Source organism: Ornithorhynchus anatinus, chromosome 18 (assembly GCF_004115215.2).
Source record: "Ornithorhynchus anatinus isolate Pmale09 chromosome 18, mOrnAna1.pri.v4, whole genome shotgun sequence".
Lineage (NCBI taxonomy): Eukaryota > Metazoa > Chordata > Mammalia > Monotremata > Ornithorhynchidae > Ornithorhynchus > Ornithorhynchus anatinus.
In genome coordinates, this window is record NC_041745.1 from 26,626,062 (window position 1) to 26,649,609 (window position 23,548).

Here is a 23,548-nt window from a genome sequence, read left to right on the forward strand (position 1 = left end):
CGGTGAGGAGTTTTTGTTAGATCCATATTCTGGCCTTTGTGCTCCGATACACGGTAGTCCTGGGGTCTCCCAACATTCCGGAGAGTTGCCAAAACCCACTTTATACTTAATAGAGCTTGTCAGACCTGGATTCCATTTCTTATCCCACCCCATCACGTACAAAGATGTAGCTATTTCTACGGCATTTCATCTCTTGGAAGACAAGTCCCGAATTCCTCTTAGAACGGTGAGCCTGGGGCTTTGCCAAAAACAGCAATAATAATAACATTAACGACAAGGGTGTCAGAAAGACTCTTAATCAGATTAGGAGCAGAGGGCCTTGGCTGGTTGGAGGACGGGGGGAGGAAAATAGGAAGAAAGGCTTTGCAGGGCCTCACAGACGTTCTCCGGCTAAGTCTCAGCTGAGGATTGTCGGTCCCGGCGGTGGGAGATAAAGGCAGGGCTTCTTGAGAGATGAGGTGACAGCGGATCGAAATTAGAATGATAATAATGATGGTATTTGTTAAGCTTGTGAGTCCCATGTGGGACAGGGACTGTGTCCAATCCGATTAACTTGCATCTCCTCCAGTGCTCGGAACGGTGCTCGGCATATAGTAAGCACTTAAGTACCGTAACTATTATTATTAACTGCTTGCTATGTGCCGAGCACTGCTCTAAACGCTGGGGCAGATATCAAGATGGACACAATCCCTGTCCCAGGTGGGGCTCACAGACTAAATCCCCATTTTACAGATGAGGTAACTGAGGCACAGAGAAATGAAGTGATTTGGCCGAGGTCACGCAGAAGACAAGTGCTGGAGCCAGGATTAGAACCCAGATCCTTCTGACTCCCAGGCCTGTGCTCTTTCCACTGGGTCACATTGCTCTGCAGCGTGGCTCCGGGTCAAGAGCACGCGCTCGGGAGTCAGAGATCATGGGTTCTAATCCCAGGTCTGCCACCCGTCTGCTGTGTGACCTCGGGCAAGCTGCTCAACTTCTCTGTGCCTGAGTTACCTCACCTGTAAAATGGGGATTAAGACGGTGAGCCCCACGTGGGACAACCTGATGACTTTGTATCTAACCCAGCACTTTGAACAGTGCTTGGCACACAGTAAGCACTTAACAAATCTCATTATTATTATTAAGAAGTTTTTCACCTCAGGGACAGAAGCCTGTGGCCTCAGAGCAGTTTTGATCACTCCTGATGCGGGTCGATATTCCCGACAGAAGCAACACGTGGGGTTCTGTGACTCGGTGGAGCGATGTAGTGTGGTGAGCCAAAAAAAGAAAAGTTGTGGAGGCCGGAGGGGGGAGAAGCAGCCTCACATCTCCACCCCACCCATTCAACCTGTCCGTCAACCCGTGCGTCACCATCCGGGGATGGGTTTTGGCTTGATTTAGAAAATGGAGAAGCCCTTTAAGACCCCTCGAACGCTCTCGACTTCAAGCCCCCAGCCCTTCGAGTGACCCAGTGCCTCTCTGTGGTCCCACAGGGCACCACATCCCTGATAGGCCTTTCGGCAGGCATCTGTGGAAGGCGAGAAAGCATTCAAAAGCTGAGGGTTTAGCGGACCGAGCTTCGATTATCCGCTCCTTTGTGTAGCGGGGCAGGAGAAGACGTGAGCACCCCAACCCGTTCCTATCGCCCTTTATGCATCAAAAAACCTGGTGGCTTTCATTTCGTTCACACAAAACACACACATACACACAGATCGCCTCGGGGCAGCACAGATTAAATGTCTGTCCAATGTCCTGACAGAATTGGGTGTGGCTTCTCTCACCTGCCACCCAGGTAATTTCTATTCCATCTCCGCATGTAACATGACCACTCCAGCTCCACCAAGGCTGTGTGGATAGATTTTCATCATTGTTCCTACTTGCTCTGATTCCCTCCGTTGCATTGGTGGACAATCCCTCCCCCCTCCCCCAACCCCACCACCCTCAACCCCCTGCCAAAATGGATTTCACCTTCAAATCCCTCTTTTCACCACCACACCCCTCGAACAAGATCACAAAGAAAGGAAATTGTTTAAACCCCAAACCACACCTGTTTGATCATAGGAGTGTTATCGTTCTGAAATTCTGTAGGCTCTTTCAATCCTGCAGGTATTTATACAAGACTCGCTTAATCTCCACCCCTCTTTTTTCAAAGACCAATTATCCTCCCTTAGAGGCAGGAGGAGAATCAGAGGTTTTTAAGCGCTATGTTTTTACAACCAAATCCTGTTGTACCCCACTCCCACTGTGGCTTTCCTCCGAGGCGAGTTCCCCCTTCTGTGAATATCGATGATTTATTTTAACGTCTGTCTCCGCCTCTAGACTCTAAATTTCTTGCGGGCAGGGAACATGCCTATCAGATCTGTTGTACCGTACTCTCCCAGGCACTTAGTACAGTGCTCTGCCCACAGTAGGCGCTCAATAAATACCACTGATTGATTTCACACATCAGGATGCTAATGATAGCGTGGTGGTAATAATGATAATGATAATATTCGTTAAGTGTTTACTTTGTGTCGAGCACTTTTCTAAGAGCTGGAGTAGATACAAGCTAATCGGGTTGGGCTAGGTCCCTGTCCCACATGGGGCTCAGAATCTTAATCCCCATTTTACAGAGATGGTAAGTGAGGCACAGAGAAGCGAAGTCACCTAAGGTCACCCAGCAGATAAGTGGCGGAGCCGGGATTAGAACTCAGGTCCTTCTGACTCCCGGGCCTGGGCTCTATCCCCTAGGATATGCTTCTTTCCTGGTGGTCTGAATGGATAGAGGCCTAAATGGTTCCCTGAGCACTCAGAGAGTGCTTTGTGACCGATTTGCCAGGGGAAGGGTCTCTTGGGAGGGTGAGGGCACAGAGTGCAGTGCGTGGGGTGGGGAATGAGAGACGGGGGACCAATCTCGCTTCATCTACGAATCAACCGATCAGGTTAAGCTTATCCCTCCACTAGGTTATAAGCTCAATGAGAACAGGGGACCCAATTAGCTAAGCACCGTGAGAAACAGCATGCCTAATGGTTAGAACACGGGGCTGGGAGTCAGAAAGACCTGAGTTCTATTCCTGGCTCTGCCACTTGGCTACAGGGAGGTTTGGGGAAGGTCACTTCAGGTCTCTGGGCCTCAGTTTACTCAACTGTAAAATGGGAATTACCCAATCTCCCTCCTCCATAGAATGTGAGCCCCATGTGGGGTGTGGACTGTGTCCAACCTGATTGGCTTGTATCTACCCCAGCACTTACTTTACTAAGGTCATGGCATATAGTAAGCACTGAACAAATACCATTATTATTATCATTCATAGGGACCCCCTGACCCGAGGGCAAGACTCTGCTCTGGGGACCAGGCAGCACATAATAAGAGTAACAACGACGATACTATTTAAGTACTTACTAGATGCCAAGCGCTGGAGTCAATCCAAGATAGCGCGGTCCGACATCGTCCCTTTCCCACTGGGGGCTCCCAGTCTATGAAGGGGTGACAACAGGTATTGGGTCCCCACTGAACAGATGAGGAAACCGAGGCACAGAGAAGTTAAGCGACTTCCCTAAGCTCACACAGCAGGCAAGTGACAGAGCAGGGATTAGAATAATGATTAATAATAATTATGGTGTTCGTTAAGTACTTACTATGTCTCAAGCCCTGTTCCAAGCGCTAGGGTAGATACAATTAATCAGGTGGGACAGAGTCACGCAGGGAGCTCACAGTCTGAGTAGGAACCGAGGTCCTCTGAGTCCCAGGCCCCTGCTCTTTCCCCTGAGCATCTCGCCCGCTTCCAACTAACTCATGTCTGTGCCTGCAGTTTAGCCGCATGAGGATCAACCCACAGCTACCTGTCAGCACTCACACAATCACCCAGGGAAAGATGCAGCCAGGTGGCAATTATTTAAGGATTCACGCTCTAGTCTGTGATTTATCCAGACCTTTGGCTCCTCCTCCTTCTGCCTGACCTTTGGCTAATCAACTCCTCCTCCCCACCCCCCTGCAGCTGGGTAGGGGGAGATGCCCCTCAGGACAGCCACTTTGGCTGCTTAATCAAATTACTTAGTGGGGAAGAAATCGGGATTCTATGTGGATTTCAAGCATCTACACCTTCCAGGGTTTAGCACACAGTAAGTACCTAACAGATACTATTATTATGATCATCAATTGTGTTATTATTAAGGGAAACTGTGTGGCCTATTGGACAGAGTAGAGGCCTGTAAGTCAGGACCTGCGTTCCTATCCCAGCTCCATCACTTGCCTGTTTTATGACCTTGGGCAAGTCAAGTAACTTCTCTGAGCCTTAGTTTCTTCATCTGTAAAATGGGGATTAAATCCTACTCCCTTTTACTTAGTCTGTGAGCACCGTGTTGGACAGGGACCGTGTCCAACTCATATGTGCCCCAGGGCTTAGGATCATATTTGGCTCATCATGTAGACTGTAAGTAGGGAATGTGTCTGGTAATTTTCTTTTATACTCTCCCAAGTGCTCAGTACAGGGTTCTACACATAGTATGTGGTCAAGGGAAGCAGGTTAGCTTAGTGGAAAGAGCACGGGCTTGGGATTCAGAGGTCGTGGGTTCTAATCCCAGGTCTACCACTTGTCAGCTGTGTGACTTTGGGCAAGTCACTTAACTTCCCTGTGCCTCTAAAATGGGGATGAAGACAGTGAGCCCCACCTGGGACGACCTGATAACCTTGAATCTCCCCCAGAGCTTAGAACAGTGCTTGGCACATAGTAAGCCCTTAACAAATACCATAATAGTAGTAGTAATGGGAAGCAGGATGGACAGGGGAGTCAGAAGGACCCCAGTTCTAATCCCAGCTCTGCCATTTGTCTGCTGTATTACCTTGGGCAGATCAATTCACTTCTCTGGGCCTCAGTTACCTCATCTATAAAATGGGGATTAAGACTGTGACCAACCTGATTATCTTATATTTACAACAGTGCTTGACACGTTGCAAGCACTTAAATTCTATCACTATTATTATTACCCCAAGCCTGAGTTAGGTTCTGGACCGTGTTATGCTGGGAAACTGCGGGTCTCTTTCATTTTATCAGTTTGCCAGCTAACATTTATAGTTTGCATCCACCTCCCTAATCCTAGCTCCTCCACTTGCCTGTTGTGTGACCTTGGGCAAGTCACTCCTCTGTGCCTCAGTTACCTCATCTGTAAAAAGGGGATTGAAACTGTGAGCCCCACATGGGACAGGGACTCGATCTGCTTGTATCTTCCCCAGCATTTAGTACAGTGTCTGGCACATAGTAAGAGCTTAACAAATACCACTATTATTATAAGCCATTTTCTAGTCTTGGAGAGAAGAATTTTGCAGTCAGGAGGCAGGGTCAGAAGCCGCCCGAGCCCCTCTCTGAGTTAGAGAAGCGCGACATCCGTGATCCGTGTCACTGGGTGGTCCCGCGGAGCCCCTTAGAGAAACCATGCAATTGCTCAACTTGCCTGGCACTTGTTCACAGGTCACAGCTGGATTGCAGCTGATGAAACAGTAATTGGGACATCAAGTAGGCAGTTTTGGCCTCTCCCCATGTTCCTGTCCCCTCTCAGGATGGCACGTGGAGAGTTTCCAGTACTCTACCAGTCACAGCTACGGGAGGGAGAGTCAAGCAGAGGTCTACCCATTCCATTACTAGCTTGGGCAGTGGCTAGCGAGTGGAAGGCAATCTGCTTCAAGTCAAAACTCACCTGTGCTGGGCGGCAGTGGCATGGGAGGGAGTCGAAGGTGGAGACTACGCGCTTACTCCACTTCCATATTCTGACCAAGGAAACTCTGTGGAACCACTACTCTGTGGATCCACTACCAGAATGATGGCAGATGGAGGTGGGGCGTTCTGGGAGAGACGGGACCATGGCATCGCTACGGTTCGGTGACGACTCGACGGCGTAAGACAAGACACGTCCCCCTTTGGACTTCTGGATGAGGGGGTCTGTCCAGTCAGTCTTTCCAAATCCAATCCCCTTCGCCATCAGAATGATAATAATAATGACGGTGATACTGTGGTATGTGTTAAGTTCTTCACTTTCTGCCAAGCACTGAATTGAGCACCGGAGTAGATACCAATCAGAAATTCCTCTAGGCTGTAAGCTCACTGTGGGCAGGAAATGGGTCAGTTATACTGTTATATTGGATTCTCCCAAGCCTTTAGTACCGCGCTCTGCACACAAGAAGTGCTCAATAAATAAAAGTGACTGACCTACTGACTAGCAGAAAGGGTCCCTATTCCACCTGGGACTCTAGTCCAAGGGGGAAGGAGAACAGGTATCTTATCCCCATTTTTCCCCATCTGGAAACCGAGGCACTAAGAAATTAAGGGACTAGACCTAGGTCCCAGTTCAGGCAAACGGTGGACCTGGGATTAGAACCCAGAGCTCCTGGTTCCCAGGCCTGTGCTCTTTCCACTAGACCCCAGAATGGGCAAAGGAACCATTCTGCTTTTCTCCCCAGCCCCGAAGCCTCCCCTTGTGCCCCTCCCTTCTGCCTTTTAATGCAGTGATTGTTAGAGACCCCGGGGCAATAAGAGCCTGGGCGGGGGCGACGGGATGGGGGAATCGGGACTGCTTAGCCATGCTGACGGCTAGCCACCAGACCGTGACTCTCAAGGCAAAGTCCTTTCATTTTCAGGACCTTTGATCTGCCACGATGAATCCGACCACAGGGCCGCCCGCTAGCCCGGGAGAGAAAAAGGGGCCTTTTTCTCTCTGCCCGGCTGGGCGCCGTTTCCCCCCGGGCAGGCTGATGGGCAGGGTAGCCCAGGGCAGCGGGCATGCCCACATGGTGCATATGGTTTGCTTTACCCGATAAATCTGACTTAAGAGCCAGCTAATTGCTCCTTCGTAACGTCGTAACTGGAGACGGTCCCTCCCGTAGAGAAATTCCAAAATTATTTATGCGTGTTTTCCATGAAATTCAATCAGAGAGGGCTTAGGGATGTGTCTCTGCCCAGTGCAAGGAAGGAAGACATCGCTTTGGACCAACACTGTGCTTCTTTCTATAATGGGAGGTTGCTGGAGTCAAGCCAATGGCCAGTGTGGTGCAAGCACTATCTTCCACCCCCCAGCTTGCGGGGGAGTTCGAGACAAGGGCCAGGGGTCGGTTCTTTTTAGATGGTGTCTACAAGGCATTTGCTCTCTCCCACTAACCCCATACCTGAATTCCAGCTAATCAAGACACGTTATCAGTTACTTTGGGCTCCTCTGCCGCCAGTGTGACTTCACTGGGGCAGGTTCTGAAGCTCGGGGCTCCTGCAGTCCAGACTTTCCACAGGCACATGGTGAATTCTGAAGCCTCAGGTTCTGTGGTTTTTTTTTTAAAAAAAATAATATTTATTAAGCGGTTATTATGTGCCAGACACTGTACTAAATGATGGGGTAGATTTAAGCTAATCAGGTTGGACACCATCCCTGTCCCACATGGAGCTCACAGATTTGATCCCCATTTGACAGAAGAGGTAACTGAGGCACAGAGAAGTGAGGTGTCTTGCCCAGGGCCCCACAGGAGAAAAGTGGCGGATCTGGGATTAGAACTCAAGTCCTCAGACTCCCAGGACCGGGCTCTTTCCCCTAGACCACACCTCTTCTCATGGGTTATGCTACTGGCTAATCATCTAAAATCAGAGACTACGAGGGAGTCGGTAGATCTATGCCCGGAGGCGCATGTTTGAGGCGTGACTACGAGTATTAGGAGAAACGAGTTCTATGCAGCATCTAAGATCCCCAAGCCCCGAAAGATGTGGGGGTCCCCGAATGTGATACTTAACCTACGGATAAAGATCCAAGTAGGAAATGTCACTTTACACCAGTCGTCCCCAGAGTTAATTGCCAGCTCTGCTGACCTCACCCCCCACCCAAACAACACGACGTTGTCACACTTGTCTTCACCATTCATTCATTTATTCAATCGTATTTATTGAGCACTTAAGTCACACTCCTTGAGCACCAAGCACGGCAACACTCCAGCTCCTCGGGATAGCCTTTAACCAAGGCTCCATTAGCACAGCGGGGACTTCGGAGCCAAATGATCCAGATAATTAGATGGGCTGTGCCGGCTGTCCTGAATTTCCCACAGAACAGGCCAAACTCTACTCTGCTTTGGCAGGTCCTGGAATCCCAGGACAGGAAAGGGATCCAAGAGAGGTCGCCCGGTCGGTCCACCCTCCCGCCTCCGGAAAGGTCTTCGGGCAAAGGCTTAAACCCAGTTCTTCCTCCAAATCCATGTTCCACTTGCCCTTAAAGGTCAAGACTTTCAAAGGTCTGACTCCGATAGTTGCCAGCTGTGGGTGTGCCCACCATGCATGTCGGCATTACCTGAACACAGGTCACGGGTTCCATAAACTCTGAGTATAAACACCAATAGACTAGAACAAATAGATATTGGTAATCAGACAATCAATCCGTAATATTTACTGAGAGCTAACAGGGCAGGGCACCGTCCTGAGTGCTCGGGAAAGTACAACAGAGATAGTAGTCATCGTCCCCGCCTTCAAGGAGTTTTCAATCTAGTACAGCAGGCAGATGCTAAAATAAACTGCAGACAGGGAGAAACAACAGAGTAGAAATATGAGTCCTAAGTGCCACCGGGGTGTGTGAATCAGAGTGAAAATTGAGGTATTTGTTTAGCGTTTACTGGATGCCAAGCATTGAACTAAGCACTGGGTTAAATAGAAGATAATCACATCAAAGTCCCTGTCCCACAGGGGGCTCACAGTATCAGAAGGAGGAACAAGAGCTACCGTATCCCCACTTTACAGATGAAGAAGCCGAGGCACAGAGAAGTTAAGAGACTCCCCCAAGGTCATACAGCAGGTAAGTGTCGGAGCAGGGAATAGATGTGTCCAACCTAACTTAAATCTACCCAGAGCTTAGTAGAGTGCCTGGGACATCGTAAGCACTCAACAAATACCATTTAAAAATAAAAATAATAACGATGGTATTTAAGCACTTATTATGTGTTAAGCACCGTTCTAAGCGCTAGCTCTAACTTAATCGGGTTGGACAGAGTCTCTGGCCCACGAGGGGCTCAGAGTCGAAGTAGGAACCCAGGCCCTCTGAGTCCCAGGTCTGGGACTCTGACTCCCTCACCCAGACTGCTTCTCCTACAAACTCTTGATAATAACAATAATGTTGGTATTTGTTAAGCGCTTACTATGTGCCGAGCACTGTTCTAAGCGCTGGGGTAGCCACAAGGAGAATCAGGTTGTCCCACGTGGGGCTCACAGTCTTAATCCCCATTTTACAGATGAGGTAACTGAGGCACCGAGAAGTGAAGTGACTTGCCTAAAGTCACACGGCTGACAAGTGGCCGAGCCGGGATTCGAACCCATGACCTCCGACTCCCAAGCCCGTGCTCCTTCCACTGAGCCACGCCGCTTCTCTAATATGTGATATTAGATATGTGATATTAGATATTAGATATCTGATATGTGACCAAGGCTAGATCAAGTGATGGGATCAAAAAAATCTGGACAAAATTTGAACTTGATTGCTCACGTATCTTCCAAGGCAGCCAAATCCAACTCAATAATAATGATTCCACGAGGGGTAGTGCATTTTGCTCTGCAAATCGTGAATGAGGCGAAATCCTTCAAGAGGATATGACGAACAAGTGGTTTTTAATGGCTGCTGATGGATCGTCCTCGTGGTTTAAATTACTAGGTCCCTCGATCTTCCGTTCCAGGAGAAGCAAAAGGGTGGCAGGACTTTCCGTGAAGTTCCGTAGAAGAAGGGATTGGCGTGTGTGGAGTGGATTGCCCACTGGAGCCATGTGTGTATGTGTGTGTGTGTGTGTGTGTGTGTGTGTGGATTCCTCTGCAACCAAAAAGTATGTGGGCTAGTCCCTTAGACTATAAGCTTGTTGCGGGCAGGGATCATTTCTACCACAACTGACACACTGTACCCTTCCAAGCACTTAGTAGAGTGTTCTGCAAATGGTAAGTCCTCAATATTCATTCAGTCGAATTTATTGTGCCTATGTGCACGGCACTGTACTAAGAGCTTGGGAGAGTGCAAGCAGCGTGGCTCAGTGGAGGGAGCACGGGCTTTGGAGTCGGAGGTCGTGGGTTCGAATCCCGGCTCGGCCACTTGTCAGCTGTGTGACTGTGGGCAAGTCACTTAACTTCTCTGGGCCTCAGTTGCCTCATCTGTAAAATGGGGATGAAGACCGTGAGCCCCACGTGGGACAACCTGATTCCCCTGTGTCTACCCCAGCGCTTAGAACAGTGTTCTGCACATAGTAAGCGCTTAACAAATACCAACATTATTATTATTATCAATATAACAGTAAACAGATACACTCCCTGCCCACAGTGAATAAATACCACTGATAATGATGATGATGATGATGATCCACTAGGCTGTAAACTCATTGTGGGCAGAGATTATGTTGCATTGTACTCTCCCCAGTGTTTAGTATAGGGCTCTGGACATAGTAGGCTCTCAATAATGACGATTGATTGATTGATTGATGATGGGGGATGGGCATGTGCATGGTTTCCACCTTTGGGCCTGGGGACAGAGAGGAGGAGGGGGAGGCTGTGTGTGCTCTCAGTTAGTTCCTCCATCCCGACGGGCCTCAGCTGCCCCCGCTTCCAGCCAGAACTGACCCCCCCCTCCCCCGTGGGCTGGCCCGCTACTCACAGCCCGCCTCAATGTCCACGCTGGATCCTTGCAGGGTATTGCGTAGTATGACTGGCAGGGAGAGGCAGAGCCATGTTGGATCACAGTTCAACCCCTTCGCTTTCGGATTAGTAGAACCGATAAGGCACCCAGACAGATCTGTAAACCAACCGCACGCCGCCTACGTAAATCGCACCCACTTCGCGGACCCCTTGCAGTGGTTTAGAATGGCCTCAGCCCAATGAGTTTGGACAATCTTCCTTCATCTGTGTGTGTGTGTGTGTATATACACACTGAAATATCACATCTTTCACACTCAAGCCCTATATCAACACACACTACACCGAGTCAACTTGGCACCCAGCTTCAGGCTGAAGTAAAAACATTTTGCCTGGGGAGTAGCAGAGCCGACATATAAAACTCAGGATCTTGACAGGATTTGCTCTCACAGAAACTCCACAGGATATGCATAAGATCCTGGCTCCAGAATATTATGACGTGGGATTTAAACTCGAAGGAAGAAATAAGTCCCCGGGCCTGCCCCCAACTCTCCCTCCACTGAGGCTGAGAAGCCTTCATTTTTCCTCAAAGAAAACCAAGTTTGCATCCAAACACGGAGGAGTCTGAAAGATGATCTCGTGTTAGGAGGCAAACTCACGAAATGAGACCTGGGCGGCCATTTGCTCAGCAGAATGACTGATTTAAAATTTCCTCTCCAACTAGTGGGCGTCAAAAGACTTTCCACCTGGGGCTGGCTGAGACATCAGGCTGGAGATAAAAGATTGAGCGATATCCCGCTAACCTCCAAACGCCACTGCACCCAACTCCTCCACGCTCCAGCCCGCGCGGAGTGGGTGGAGGGAAGGTGGGAAGGAAGGGTCATTCCCTCCTTATTCCTGATTCCTTGGAGAAAGGAGATGAGTCCCTCTTTGCCCTCTCCCACCCTTCCCCAACCTTTTCCTGCCAGCTGGGTGTACTTGGCTTTTTGTTTCTTCAATGATATTTATTAAAAAAGCAGCATGGGCCAGTAGACAAGAGCACAGGCCTGGGTGTCAGAAGGACCTGGGTTCTAATCTTGGCTCCATAACTTGTCTGCTGTGTGACTTTGGACACGTCGCTTCGCTTCTCTATGCCTCAGTGCTCTCATCTGTAAAGTGGGGATTAAGACCGTGAGCCCCACTTGGTACAACCTGATCACCTTGTATTCCCCCCCACCCCAGCACTTGGAACAGTGCTTTGCACATAGTAAGTGCTTAACAGATACCATCATTATTATTATTCTGTCCTCTCCCGAGTGCTTAGTTCAGTGCTCTGTACACAGTAAGAGCTTAATAAATACGACTGGTTGACTGATTGATGTACTTCTGTTCCTGTGACCCAAAATGAGCCACTTTCTCCCAGGGTTGGTTGCCGGCCCCAGGAAGATGCAGAGAAACCGGGGACATCCATTCAGGCTAAATCTGAATTAACCCAGGCAAATTGTCTGGATAACCTAGGAACCCTCAAAGATTCAAGGGATTTAATAATAGTGACCATAATAATAGTGGTAATTGTTAAGCACTTACTATGTGCCAGGCACTATACTAAGTGCTGGAGTAGATACAAGATAATCGGGTTGGACACAGTCCCTGTAACTCAGTCAATTATATTTATTGAGCATGTACTGTGTGCAGAGCACTGTACTAAACACTTGGGAGAGTACAGTACAATAAACACACTCCCTGCCCACAATGAACTTACAGGCTCAAGGGAGAGAAAAACATAGGGCTCCCGGTTTTAAACCCCATTTTACAGATGAAGTAACTGAGGCACAGAGAACTGTGAGGTGACTGCTCAAGGTCACACAGCAGGCAACGGGCAGAGCTGGGATTAGAACCCAAGTCCTCTGACCCATGATCTTTCCACTAGACCATGCTCCTTCCCAGATCAGTGAAGCCAAAAGTTTATTTTTAGGACTTGGTTTTTCAGAGACTTTACTGGGGTAGGTTCTGGTGGAGTGTTTCCTGTATGTGGTCGAGATTCTCCACATTTCGGAACGGTATGCTACTTATTTCTCATAAAAAGGGTTCCCGCCTCATCTTGAATGAATCTGAACCAGAAAATTCTGTCAGTAAGGTGGGCTCAACTTGCCTGCCACACGTCCACCAAGATCTCCCGGGATTTTGAAGACATTTACTCTCACCTTCCTCGACCTCTATCCCACATGGTGAAAATCCACCTGGGGGCAATGTTTGGGTACCCCTAACTCCTAAGAATGGCATCCCAGGCACTAAAAATGGCAAAGGATTATAGGAGATCTGCTAAAACAAAATAGCAACAACTTAATTCCTTTTTCAATGTCCAAATGGAGAATAACAACAACAACAATAATAATAATAACGGTATTTGTTAAGTGCATTCTGTCTGTTGAGTGATACTGGGCAAGAGTCACTTCACTTCTCTATGCCTCCATTACCTTATCTATAAAATGGAGATTAAGACCGTGAGCCCCATTTGAGACATGAACTGTGTCCCACCTGATTACTTTGTATCTACCCCAGCATTTTAAAAACTGCTGTAAATGTTTAACATATATTTTTAAAAATCAGGTCACACAGGGGACTCACATAATAAGTAGAAGGAAGACCAGGTAATGAATCCCCATTTTGCAAGATGCGGGAACTAAGGCCCAGAGACTAGCCCAAATTAATGCAGCAGATGAGTGGCAGAGCAGGGATTAGAATCCAGGTCCTCTGACTCCCAGCTTTGTGTTCTTTCCACTGGGCCACACTGTTTGTCTGAGAGAAGGGGATAAACCACAGGCTTGGCAGGAGACAAACAGTTCGAGGACATTAGAGTTCCCTCAAACGAGCCTGTGTCAAGAGCCAAAATTGAAACAGCTGTGGGAGGGATGCTTCCTCAAAGAGTTCTCTTTATATTAGACTGCCTTGAAAGAAAGGATGTAGTTTTCCTGGTTGTTTGCTTGACTTTTTGCTATTTCCATCCACCCACCCATATACCTTTACTGGAGACTCTGAGCTTCAAGAGAACCACTATAAAACGTAGCCAGAGAAAAGGCAGGCTTTGTCCGGAGGCCCCCCTGGCCTTATTTAGCAGGGTACCTCATGAATCGGTACACAGTTTTATCCTGGCACTCGCTGCAAATGGGTTATCCAGGTAGCTGGCTGGTTGCCAGGCCAAAAAAAAAATCTTCCAACCAGGTAATTCCTTCTTCACTGGAAGATCGTCTCCAATAAGTCAATCAATAGTATTTACTAAGTATTGAGACTGTCATCCTCACTTGGGACAGGGACTGTGTCCAACCCGATCTGCTTGTTTCCACCCCAGCGCTCGGTACAGTGCCTGACGCATAGTAAGCACTGAAATACCACAATTATTATTATTAAGTGCTTATTATGTGCTGTCAGCCAACCATATTTATTGAGCACTTCCTATGTGCAGAACTGTCTACAAAGTGCTTAGGGGAGGACAATATAACAATAAACAGACACATTCCCCGCCCACAACAAGCTTAAAGTCTTGAGGGGGAGAGAGACATTGATATAAATAAATAAATTACAGATATGTGCAGAAGTGCTGTGGGGCTGGGGTGGCGGGGGGGGAGGTGATGAATAAAGGGAGCAAGTCAGGATGATGCCAAAGGGAGTGGGAGAAGATGAAAGGAGGGCTTAGTGCTACACTAAGCACTTGGAAGAGTACAATTCAACAGACACACTCCCTGCCCATAAGAAGATAACGGTCTTGAGGGAGAGATGGATATTAATATGAATAAATAAGTCAGTTATAATAGATCATTTAAAGATAGGTACATAAGTGCTGTGGAGTTGGAAGTGGGGTGAATATCAAAAGGCAGGACTTTAAACTCTAAGCTCATTGTGGGTGGGGACGGTGTTTATCAACTGTGTTATATATATTCTCCCAGTGCTCAGTGGTCTGCACATAGTAAGCGCTCAATAAATATTACTGAATGAATGCTTAGTACGGTGTCGGCATATATTGGGTGCTCAATGAAAACCTGCTATTGACAAAGGCCGGCTCCAACTGCAAGCTTGGACATTTTGCTGCTTTCTCTGTTTACTTAAGGGGATGGGAAAAAAACTGATGAGAAACAGGGTTTTAGGAGGGGACATGGCATTTGTTTTTTTTCTGACTTAATATAAGTAGAATCATCTCCAGAGACTCTTGGAACCCTTCAAGGGAAGGTACAACCAATCTATCAATAAGTACTATTTATTGAGCACTTAGTCTTTGCTTAGCATTGTACTTACTAAGCATTTGGGAGAGGTCAGTAGAGGTAGTAAACATGATCCCTACCCTAGAAGATAAAGGACCTGCTCTCTCTCTCTCTCTCTCTATATATATATATATATTCTCTATCCCTTTCTCTATGTCCTGCTCTCTTTTCTCTATCCCTTTCTCTCTCCCTATCTCTCCCTCCTCCCCATTTTCCTTTTCTGTCTCTCTTCTCTATACCTCTCTCTCTCATTCTCTCCCACTGTCTCACTATCTCTCGAGAAGCAGCGTGGCTCAGTGGAAAGAGCACGAGCTTTGGAGTCAGAGGTCATGGGTTCGAATCCCGGCTCGGCCACTTGTCAGCTGTGTGACTGTGGGCAAGTCACTTAACTTCTCTGGGCCTCAGTTCCCTCATCTGTAAAATGGGGATTAAGACTATGAGCCCCACGTGGGACAACCTGATTCCCCTGTGTCTACCCCAGCACTTAGAACAGTGCTCTGCACATAGTAAGCGCTTAACCAATACCAACATTATTATCTCTCTCACACTCTGATCTGAATAATTAGGACCCTCCCCAAAGCACACATGAGCTGAATAAGCCAATCTTTCAGGCTGCTGAAATTTCCTCGTCCTGAAACATCTTGCTAACACAGATCACTGTATAGTTTTAGCTTCAATTATCTAGATGATGTGCATGTGTAATAGTAATAATGGTGGTATTTATTAAGTTCTTACAATGTGCCAAGCAAATAAACAGGATTGGTTTGCCCTGGCCTAACAGTTGTCATACCAAACAAGTAATGAATATATCCAGAGACTTTCAAATCAATCAGTCAATTTATTTATTGTGTGCTTACCGTGTGCAGAGTACCATACTAAGTACTTGGGTAAATTCAATACAACAAACCTGTTCCCTGTCCACAATGAATTTCTTAGTACCCCCAGTTATGCTGGAAAATGTGTTTTCATTACATGATTTGGATATAACTTGGTGAAAGAATTAAAGAATGTTCTTACCACAAACCAGAGACTGCGTCGTCATAACACAACCCACAAGTTGGCACGAAAGGCTGTCTTGTAGGAAGAAACAGGCTCTGTGGTCAATCAAGGTGAGAGCTACTGCACTTTCCATCTTGTATTTCAGCTTCACTATACTGTGCCACGGAGCATTTTTATGGTGGTCCTTTGTGCTTTTGCAACTGGACAGTCTCTAATACAATAAATCAGCCACCAGTGGTAAGGGGGTAAAGCTAGTGGTGGAGAAATCGTTTTTATAATAACTTTGATATTTGTGAAACGCTTCCAGTGTCAAGCACTATTCTAGTGCTGGGGTAGACAGAAGTTAATCAGGTCAGACACAGCCTCTGTCCCACATGGGGCTCACAGTCTAAGTAGCAGGGAGTGCAGGTATTGAATCCCTCTTTCACAGATGAGGAAACTGAGGCAAAAAGAAGTTAAGTGACTCGCCCAAAGTCCCACAAGAGGGAAGTGGCAGAGGTGGGATGAGAACCCAGGTCCTCTGACTCCAAGGCCCACGCTCTTTACACTAGGCCACACTATTCCCCTGTTCCCGTTAAGTGTTTCCTGAGTTCAGAGCACTGGACTAAGTGCTGGGAAAGAAAACACTTTCTGGACGGTAGGGGCCCCATTTTTCCACTTTTTTCCACTTTGACATTCACCAGAACAATTTTCACCGATCCATCACATTCAGCAGACCACCGTTGTTCCCATCTTCAAAGCCCTTCTAAAAATCTCGTCTCCAGGAAGCCTTCCCCGATTAATCTCCCATTTCCTCCCCTCCTGCCACGTCGATATTTCCGTATCACCTCTGCCCTTGGGAATTAGTCCAACATGTCAGCACTTCTATACCTATTTCATACTCTATCGCTTCCCCATAACTGGAATATATTTTAGTGTTTGTCTCCTACACTGGACCACAACCTCCTTGAGATCGTACAACGCTCGGAACAGGGTAAGTGCTCAACGTATACTCTCAATCGACTGACTCGTGTTCAGTGGGGATCATTAATAATAACTATGGTACTTGCTAAGTGCTTACTATGTACCAAGTACTGTTCTAAGCACTGGGGGGATACAGCCCTGTCCCCCGGGGGCCTCACACTCTTTATCCCCATTTTACAGATGAGGGAACTGTGGCCAGAGAAGTGAAGTAACCTGTCCAAGGTCACACAGCAGGGATTAGAACCCTTCTGACTCCCAGACCCGTGCTTTATCAGTTCCGCTTCTCCGCATTAGATGGCTCAGAGATGCAAGCAGTGAACAAGAGAGTGGCTGCTTTGAGGTACATGCTTCTGATGGTTAGAGGCCGTGTGGTTTAATATTGTGAAACGCATTTAGCACACGGCAGGGACTGAATAAATACAAATCACCCCGTATAGAAACCAGCACCTCTCCAAAGGAGCCCACCCCCTTTCCTTGAGAAATGTGGAGTGTTTATTACCTTTGGATTCCCCTCTCACTGGGCAAAGTTTGGTCTGCTTTTCTTCCTCTGCACATTTCCCAATCATCATAACCCCCTTCTCCACCCACAAACACAAGCTCTCCTCCCACCACCCCACAGCCCTCCCCTCCCTCTCTCCTTCCCTCCCTCCCTTTCTTTTGACTGCATTGTCTGCTCTCTGCAAAGTGGACTCTTTCTTTCCTCGGCTATCAATGCATGACAGCTAAGCCCCCATCGCGGGGGCCTACAGAAGCCTGCAGTCACATGCCCATTGAGGGTCAGTGGAGTACAAGTAAAGACAAATTTACCAAGCCGGGGAGGACAATGCCTTCGTTAGCACATGAAAGAGATTCTGGGGTCCAAATGATCCCATTCTGGCACACGTCCAGTCGGGCCAACAGGTGGTGTCCAGGCCGGGACTCCCTCCTATCTGTCCGGATGGACGGATTGGGCCGGGGAGGGCGGGACGGACATGTGAGGCTTTGAAGTCTGTCGGAGGAGACGAGGAGGAGAACTTCCCTCCTCTGTACCTCAGTTCCTTCATCTGTAAAAATGGGGATTAAGACTACGAGCCCCATGGGGGACGGGGACACTGCATCCAACCCAAGTGGCTTGTATCTACCCCGGCGCTTAGAACAGTGCTCGACACCTAGTAAGCTCACTGTGGGCAGAGAACGTGAATGTGACTGTGGGTTGTTGTACCGTCCCAAGCAGTCAGTACGGTGCTCTGCACACAGTCAGCGCTCAATAAATACAATTGAATGAACTAAACTCTCTTTTCCTCTTCTCCCATTCCCTTCTGTGTCGCCCTGTCTTTCTCCCTTCGTTCATACTCCCTCCCATACCCACATCACTTATGTCCATATCTGTATTTTATTTATTCATATTAATGTCTGCGTCCCCCTCTAAACTGTAAACTCAACGGGGGCAGGGACTCCATTCACTGTTATAGTATACTTTTCCAAGCGCTTAGTACTGTGCTCTGCACGCAGTAAGTGCTCAATAAATACAACTGAATGAATGAACAAATACCATCGTTATGATTATTGGTATTAACTCTGATGGCTCAGAGTTATGGGAAGGAAGGAAGGAGGCGGTGTGCGTTGACAGAGGACCGGAGAGATGGTCCAGGAGGAGAGGCCGCTCCAAGCAGAGAGACGAGGATGACCTCCCGCGACGGCAGACGAAGGGACGCGGTGACATTCGGCAGCTGCCGCCCTCCCTGATCCCCGTTACCCAAAACCAACTCATCCTCCGAGGAGCCGACGCCGGCCGGCAAGAGGGAGCGGGGGGCGGGGAAACGGCGCCACGAGGGGAGGGGGAGACGCCGGGATCCCTTTCCGAAGGGGGAGCGGGGAGGGCTGACCAGTGCCGCCTGATTCCCTAGGCAGGCCTGGCTGTCTCTGTCTGTCTCGCCAGAGAGAGGGAGAGAGAAAGAGACAGAAAGATGGGGCTGGTTTTGCCTTTGGGTAATACCATGCAAACCAGTGCCCTAGCGTGGCCTAGTGGATAGAGCATGAGCCTGGGAGCCAGAAGACCATGGTTTCTAATCCTGGCTCCGCTATTTGTCTGCTGTGTGACTTTGGGCAAGTCACTTAACTTCTCTGGGCCTCAGTTACCTCATCTGTAAAATGGGGATTGAGACTGTGACACAGGGACTGTGTCCAACCTGATTTACTTGTATTCACCCCAGCGCTTAGTACAGTGCCTGGCACATACTAAGCACTTAACAAATACCATTATTATTACTCATTCATTCGATCATATTTATTGAGTACTTATTGAGCGCTTGGAAAGTACAATGCGGCAACAGAAAGAGACATTATTATTATTAATGTTTCCTCCTCTGTTACTTCCACTCTTACCACTACTATTTATCACTACTACTATTCCTAGGGTTTTCAGTTTCAGGCTTTGGGTTTGGTGGGAGTTAGAGATCGGGGAAGGCCGCAGGGCAAGGCATCCTGGTTGAAGCAGATATTTCTGAACATTTGTGATTTGGAAGCCACTGGTCACGTCCTGGAAGCCAACAGCTGACTGAAGCCCGACAGGAGCGTTGAAAGAGCTTCTTCCCTCGATGGGTTTGGAGAATGCCTTCCCAGTTCACCCCGGCGAGGGAGAACCGGACGGTCTTTGCGGTCCGTAATGTGTTCCTTCTCGTGGGCAGTTCTCATTCGCGGAGGCAGCCCTTCCAGTTCGTAAGGGATTAAAAGGTTTTACATCTGAAGATGGAAAAGCCCCTTGGACGAACGGCATCTGGCTTCTGGGTGCCAGTTTTCAGAGCCACCCGAACCGAGCCATGCGGCATAAAGCCGAGACAAGGACAGCCGTCCCGCTCTGTGGAGATTCCTCTGAGGCCTGCACCCGGCATCCCCCTGCCATGAGCTGTTTGCAATGGCGGACACTGGGAGGAAGCTGGGTTTCCAATAAGATACAACCCCTCTTTTTCGGCTCCCCAAACCGCTGATTTCCATCAATCAGTGGTATGGGGAAGCAGCTGGGCCTACCCCTCCACCTGTATGCTGGATGACCAAATGGGCAAATCATTGGGCCTCAGTTACCTCATCTGTAAAATGGGGATGAAGACTGTGAGCCCGTGTGTGACTGGGATTGTGTCCGACTTGAATTGCTTGTATCCACCCCCGTGCTCACCATAAAGTAAATGCTTTAACAGATACCACAATGATTATTTATTGAGCACTGTGCGAAGAGCACTGTACTAGGTCCTCAAGAAAGTATAATACAAAAGAACTGATATAGCATCCACTGTTCTCCTGCCGAATGACAATTAAGTCCAAATTTGTTGAGCAATAGTGATTAATGTGGGCATGACTGATGAGCTCACATATCCGGCATGAGAGCAGGAGGATTTTTGGTCTTCTCCTTACTCCTTTTGAGGGAAGGAAGAGGGGAGACCGTGAGGGTGGGCAGATTTCCCAATTGAAAGGGAAGCAGATTGGCCTAGCGGAAAGAGCCCAGGCCTGGGAGTTGGAGGGCCTGTGTTCTAATCCTGGATCTACCACTTATCTGCTGTGGGACCTTGGACCAGTCACTTCACTTCTCCATGTATCAGATCCCTCATCAGCAAAACGGGGATTGAATACCTGTTCTCCCTCGAGTTTTGCTTTTTACTGAATGCTTATTGTGTGCTCACACTCTAGCACTCCTATTTACACTGTGGACCTCAAGTGAGACCTGATTATCTTGCATCTACCTCTTATTTCAGTGCTCGGCACATAGTAAGCGCTTAACAAATACCATTAAAAAAAATGTAATGTCATGGAAATAGTCATCTACACTCCAAAGATAAGGAAAAGTCCTACAGCAGGCGACATGTCTTTCATGATCGATAATATTTTTACCTTTTTTTAATGTTATTTATTAAGCACTTACTATGTTTTAAGCACTGTTTTAAGCTCTGGGGTAGATATAAAGTAGGTGGGACACAGTCCCTGTCCCAGGTGGGGCTCACAGCCTTAAACCCCATTTTAGAGATGAGGTAGCTGAGGCCCAGACAAGTAAAGTGACTTCCCCAAGGTCACACAGCAAGACAAGTGGCAGAGCCGGGATTAGAACCCAGGCCCTTCTGGCTCCCAGGCCCAGGCTCTATCACACTAGGCCACAATGCTTTTTCTGGGACTCTTCCATTCCATGCAGGCTGGCAGAGGTAACACAGGTAGGGTGGCCTTTTGACTCTTGTGGCCAGAGGCAGGGAGAGGAATGGAGGTGGAGTTCCACATGGCAATTAAGTAGGCTAGTTCTGGCCCTGCCTCAGGAATTTCTGAGCTTCAGCTCTGGAAAGTATCCCTCTGTCAGAGAGGGAGCCCATCTCTTCCTGGAACCTGTAGCTTCAAGTCTGGCTGAGATCGAAGAACGAACTTCCTCAGTGCACAGTGAAATGTGCTTCATAAACACTTCTGTCGTTGTTTGATGGTGATGGGGGAAAGGAGGAGAGAGAAAGAAGAGGAGGAGGAGCAGGAGGGGAAGGAGGAGGAGGAGAAGGAAAAGGAGGAAGAGAAGAAGAGGAGGATGAAGACCAGGAGAAGTAGGAGGAGGAGGAGAAAGAGGAAGAGAAGGAGGAGGAGAAGGATGATGAAAAACATGAGCTGGGGAGTAGGGTAAAGGTAAGAGAACAAGGAGGAAAAGAAGGAGAAAGAGGGGGAGGATAAAAAAGATGAGGGGGTCGAGGAAGAGGAGAAGGAGGAGGAGGAGAACAAGATAAAAAAGTAAAGGGAAGGCAGATACCTCATAAACAGTCCACTGCACCTTCTGGATGCTCAGTAAGTTCTATGACTTCTTCTCCGCACAGTGAATACCTGCTGAGCGATGCATGAATGCTGGAATAGGCCCCTAAGGGGATTGTGGAATCTCTTTCCATAGAATTTTAGAAACCACCTGGCCTGTTTCAGGCATCATCATGCCTGAGGTCCGGGGATTGAACCAGCTGACCTGTCCTGCACCGCAATAATAGTCATAATAATAATGATAATAATTACTGTGGTATGTCTCAAATGCTTACTATGTGCCAGGCACTGTATTAAATGTTGGGCTAGATACAAGATAATCAGGTTGGACACAGTCCCTATCCCACAAGGGGCTCAGTCTTAATCCTCATTTTACAGATGAGGAAACTGAGGGATAGAGAAGTGAGGTGATTCGCCCAAGGTCACACAGCCATAAGAACTCACACTGTACATCCCAACCCACGGAAAGGGAAAAGGGGCCCCAGACCAGTTCAGGGCCTTGCCCGAGGTCCCACAGAGGGACACAAATCCAAGAAAGAAAGATGCACACCCAACCTGACTACAAAATTTAAGCCACTCTGCCAGTAGTAGTAGTAGAAGTAATGATCTTTATTAGTAGGCACTACTAATAGTGCCATTAATATGCACTGCTAATCTGGAGTCGAGTGGGCAAAGCTCAGACAGGGAGTGCTGCCGAAAACCTTCAACAGGAGGACAGAGAGTTCCACCAAATGAGAGAAAGAGAGGCTTAATCATTCCTCAAAAATCCCCATCAGACGAATATTTGCCATTTGCCTTTCGGCAGTGTGTGGAAAAGACGTTCTGGAGTAGTTCTTTCAACCCTCAAGTGTCAGGCCCAGATGTTGAAACAATTTAAATGTTGAATTCACGATTAGTCTCTAATTATCTGAAGAAAGGTTTTCAGGGGGAATTAAAGAAAATATTTATTTTTGACTGAATGAGCCTTTCAACGTAACACACCCACTGCACACAGACACACACACACACACACACACACAGGGAAAAGAGAGGATCTGGGGTCTCTGGCCCAACTTCCTGGGTGGTGAAGGCCCCTGACCATCCAGGCAATGGGTAGGGGAAGCTGGACAAGAACGATGGGTGTCAGTTTGCCGGCTCAGGTGTAGCGTGTCCTAATCCTTAGAGCACGGTTCTGGGAGTCACGATGACCTGGTTGTATGTAATCCCAGCTCTGCCACTCGTCTGCTGTGTGACCTTGGGCAGGTCGTTTCATTTCTCTGAGCCTCAGTTCCCTCATCTGTCAAGTGGAGATTAAAGTTATGAGCCCCATGTGGGACAGGGACTGCGGACAACCTGATTAACCTGTATCTACCCCAGTGCGTAGTAGAGTTACTGGCATATAGTAAGCGCTTAACAAATACCATTAAAAGAAGAGAGGTTCATTAGACCATATTCCCATGGTGGGTGTGGGGCAGGGGAAGTGGTGTAGCTCAAGAGATCCCGTCGGGAAGAATAACACAAGGGCACAAGAAGCAACGTGTCCTAGTCACTAAAGCACGGAACTGGGAGTCAGAAGGACCTGGATTCTAATCTCGCCTCCGATATTTGTCTGCTATGTGGCCTTGGGCAAGTCACTTAATTTCTCTGGGCCTCAGTTACCTCATCCTTAAAATGGGGATTAAACCTGTGAGCCCCATCTGGGACAAGGATTGTATCCAACCTCATTACCTTGTAACCACCCCGATGCTTAGAACAGAGCTTGACATATAATAAGCCCTTCACAAATACCACGATGATCATCACCGAGGGCCGCTGGCCTAACTCTTGCTGATGTATTCAAAACCAAAGACAAATCACTCTGCCTCTCATTAGTCTATACTCACCCCTGACCCTGTGGTGTCAGTGGATTTCCTTGCTCTTCCCGAGCCCTTTTCTCCACCCATCCTCAGGTGCCAATTCTTTCCATCAATGCCCTCATTAGCCCACAGAATCCGCAGGCACTTCACCCTCATATCCACAAAGGAGAAGGACCCACAAGACCCGTCTATCTCC

General features: G+C 48.1%; 1 protein-coding gene and 1 non-coding gene across 4 annotated transcripts in view; one reads left to right on the top strand and one right to left on the bottom strand.

Moving 5' to 3' along the window:
- Nucleotides 1-23,548, bottom strand: part of FGFRL1 (fibroblast growth factor receptor like 1) — a 225,496-nt gene that overhangs the window by 58,847 nt on the left and 143,101 nt on the right. The gene's annotated exons all lie outside the window — the stretch shown is intronic.
- Nucleotides 5,505-5,642, top strand: LOC114805605. Its single transcript, XR_003753576.1, has one exon. It is a non-coding gene; the product is annotated as a small nucleolar RNA SNORA7 (small nucleolar RNA).